Below are 4373 nucleotides of genomic sequence, written 5' to 3'. Positions count from 1 at the left end.
ACAGTCATTGGCCAATAATAATGTTATATCTCTAACTTATCTTTTAAAAAATAAGACCAAAAAAGAATGTTTTCTTCGGTTTTTCTTTGAGAAACAACATCGTATTTCCTTTTTTTTTTGGCGAAAGAACTCGAACAAAGCTTGTATGAGGTCTGAAATTTTAAATCTATTATATATTTTTTTTTAAAAAAAATAAATTTATCATTACATTTTAAAACTCAAAGTAAAATCTATTTCAAAATTTTTAAAATTTACTAATAACTTTTTAAAGATAAAATATATTTATTTTAAAGCTATTATAAATTTATTACTAACTTTTAAAGCTATAATAAATCTATTAAGTGGTTGTTAACTTATTATAAAATGTTTTTATAGAAATGGTCTTGGTCAACAAATTGTCACATTATACTTTTTATTAATTTAATTGATTTCCTGTCGCATTGTTTAGTAATTAAGACAGAATTAAATGTAATCTCTGGTGGTCTTTTTCCTATAGTTCTTAAGAGAGGATTATTATTTGTATATTTAATTGGAATTAGATAAAACCTTTTTGTAATGACTTTATAACACGTACAACTATCTTAGGCAATTATTGTAATCCAGAATTAGGAGAAAGATTATTTAGTAAACTACCTGGAGACTTAGAAAAAGAAATCCATAAGGCCTGATTGACATGAAAGTAGCACTCCAATATGACAATATAGGGGTGAGAGTACAACATATAATCTCAATGCTAAAAGAAAAATATACATACATACAAATACAAAAATAATTAAAAAAACCAACAATATGATTTTTTAGCCAAATTTACACTCCTTAGCAATATGGTATAATCAAGCAACAGCCTTATCGTAGAAGAACAAGACCTGCCAAATAAGCAAAAGAGCAACCTGCAAACTCTGCAAGTTGCTCTTTTGCAATACTGTACGAACAGTAGAAATTAGCATTAAATATCTAGTCAACATACACAGACATGAATTTACCTTACATGCCTTTTTAGATAGTGGGGCTACTAATTCTACTATAGATGAACCTATTCTTCGATCTATACTTCCTTCAAACCTAATTAATTAAAACTACTATACAACCCTTAGTCAACACTCAATTTGATGGACAAAAACTTTTCTGCTCCCAGTTTGTCACCAATACACATTTAAGATTTTATACTAATTGTGACAGTTATAGTCCTCCATTATCTTTACCCAAACTCTAGGTGAAGCCATTAAACCATCTAAATATTCATCTTATCTTAGGCCTCAATTTTCTCGTTGCCTTTAATAGAGCCTTATTACTGATTAAAGATTACACACTTTTATTTTCCACTCCCGTTATTGCCCCTATTATCTTTGACTACTCTTCGCATGTACGAAAGCATGGTGATACCCCTAAAGTTTTGTGGGGCTTTATGTTCTTTGAGGCCTACGATAAGATGAATATTTGGATGGTTTAATGGATTCCTCTAATAGTATGTGTAGTTGGGATTGTAATATGATATGTTTGTTGAAGACATAGATTACAGATTTATTTCTGCAGAGTTTGCAGGTTGCTCTTTTGCCAATAGAGGGATAGTAGTTACAGAAATAGCAGGGAACATTATTAGTTCCTGCTTTTAGATTCCATTCATATTCACAATCTCTTAATCCTGCTTGTAAGTCTAAGAGAGTAATGGGAGGAATTTGGGAAAACATGAAATCCCAATTTTGGTCTACTTAATCTAATTGTTCAGTTATTTGATCTAAGTCTGCTTGGAGTTGTGTATTGTGATTGTTTGTTGGGAAGTCAAGTAAGTCATATGAGTTATCTAGAAAAGAGTTAATTAAGGTATAATCATTAGAAGAAGATACTTCTTCTAGATCTTGGACTAATAATCAAGTAGATCGAAGATGCTGTTGAGATATCTGATTGTACTTCTACCAAATCTAAGTTAATACAGGATACTAATTTAGCTTTTTTGGTGTATAAGTTTTTTCTGTTAGGACAGGCTGATGATAGATGTCCTGGTTTATTACAGACAAAACAAGTAATAGTATTCACATATGTTTTTTTATGGTTTATATCATCTTACATGTTTGGTTTTGTTTAAATATGATTTTAAAAATTTTTCTCTTTCTTAAATAATATGTTTGTTTTGGTCTCATTTTTGGTTTTGCTTGTATGGCAGGTCTTGTTCTTCTACGATAAGGTTGCCACTTGGTTAGGCCATATTACTGAGGAGTGTAGATTTGACTACAAAAATCATATTTTTAGTTTTTAAATTGTTTTTGTATTTGTATGTATGTACTTTTTTCTTTTAGCATTGAGATTATATGTTGTACTCTCACCCCTATGTTGTCATATTGGTGTGCTACTTTCATGTTAGTTTAGGCCTTGTGGATTTCTTTTCCTAAGTCTCCAAGTAGTTTACTAACTAATCTTTCTCTTAATTCTGGATTACAATAATTGCTTGAGACGGCTGTAAGTGCTATAAAATCATTATAGAAATGTTTTATCCAATTCCAACTAAATAACTATAATTGTTCTAAATCTCTTATAGTTTCTCTTTGTCAAATATCTAATTTTGTGTTAGCATCTCTTGCTGTAATAAGTCTATGAATTATATAATAAAAGTTTAATATGTTGTTTCCTTGAGAGGCTATTCTCGCTATTTCTTCTGAAAATTTTTCTTTATAGGCTTCCCATGCAGCTCTAGCTACATCTCCTAAATAATTTTTGCCTACCCTCATCATGGCTTTTCCTGTTTCTATGTCTAATTCATGTTTTGCTTGATAGCCTCTTTTTACTGAGACAATTCATTATTCTAAATGTGTCATATAATTGTGGGTCACATTTTGTGATGTTTAGTAAGACAGAATTACGTCCAAATAAAGAACGTAATTTCTAGTGGTCTTCTTTTTCCTATAGTTCTTAAGAGGAGGTTGTTATTTGTATAAGGAGCTATACTAGTTCTGGGAGGATGTGCCTGCCCATAATCCATTGTTCTCATAGAACTTTCTGGATATTGTACATTAAATGGTGGTCTAGAAGTTCCTACTTATTCTGATGGATTCATTAAGTTCTTTTCTTATTTTCTAGCACTTATATTTTGTTCTTCATTAAAATAAAGTTCCCAATCAATTTTTAGTCTTGCATGTTATTTTTCAAACTGTTCCAGTACTACTAAGTCTTCTGTAGTTAAGTATTTAGAAGCTTCTAATGGCATATATATGTATTCATTTAGATTATAAAAAAATTATTGTCGTCTTCTCTATTCATCATATTTAAAATATCCTCTTCTTCTTCTATTTATTGAGAAGTAGAAGGATTATAATCACTAAATCTTACTGTTAAAATTTCTATGTTTGTCTTTATACATAATGGAATCATTAGGTTTAAGTGTAGGATTCTGGGGTTCTAGATTTACTGTCTATTCTAATCTTGCTAATGTTTCAAAATCAAATTCTCTTGGTTTAAAGAAATAAATTCCCTTTGATATTAAAGTTTTAATCATGCCTTGTATATTAATTTTAAAATTTTTATTAATATTATTCATTATTTTTCCTAAAAAGATAATGTCTAATTGTATATTATTTCTCTGAAAATCTCCATAGACTTTCGCTTGTATCATTATTTTGATATGTTTAATAAAGTCTGATATTGTCATATTAATATTAGGACAAATGTATGTTATTCTGATATTATTGTTCATGTCTACTTTAAGTAAGCCTATGATGGACTTTTTTTTGTTTGAAAATCTAGAGTCATATAAAACTATTAATACCTTACCTCCTACTCTTTTTCTTGTTAAACCCCTTAAGCCTAGAATGATTAATCCTAGGTGTATATAAGTGTGTCTTCTAGCAGTGAGTGCCCTAGCAAATTCTTCTGTCATAAGGGTCAGTCTTTCTTCTGCTCCATCTGGGAGGTGTAGTAATTCGGTTCTATGATGTCTAAAAATTGAAGTGGTGAAGGATAAGACTCCATGATTATATAAGCGTCTTGGATTTAAAGCATTTAATTATGCATTGGAAAATAGTTCCAGATTTCTTTCAACATCAATTATTTCTTCTAATTGATGACTAGAGGTACTAGCTCTTCTAGCTAATAAATTGTCCAACCAGGATGTTGTATTGTGTTGAAGGTCCCTAAGGGTTCTAGAAGGACCAGTGAATCTTTCAGTTTCAGTTTGAGTTGGTCTTGTAAGGCTCATTTGGTATAAGTCAAGAATGCATATGTTTTTGGTTGTCTTTTAGGAATAATATTTCATGTTGATAACTTACTTAGGTCTTTGTTAAGAGATCTATACTAGTTTTCCACTCAGTTGTTTGGTTATTCTTTTGTACCTGAGTTTTTAGCTGTAATAATTTATTTTCTAATAAGGTTAGGCGGTGGTGTAA

Source organism: Curcuma longa, chromosome 18 (assembly GCF_044706935.1).
Source record: "Curcuma longa cultivar G26 ecotype Majalengka, Jawa Barat chromosome 18, ITB_CL_G26_1.1, whole genome shotgun sequence".
Classification (NCBI taxonomy): Eukaryota; Viridiplantae; Streptophyta; class Magnoliopsida; order Zingiberales; family Zingiberaceae; genus Curcuma; species Curcuma longa.
The sequence above is the reverse complement of the archived record's forward strand: the minus strand, read 5'-3'. Positions refer to the sequence as shown.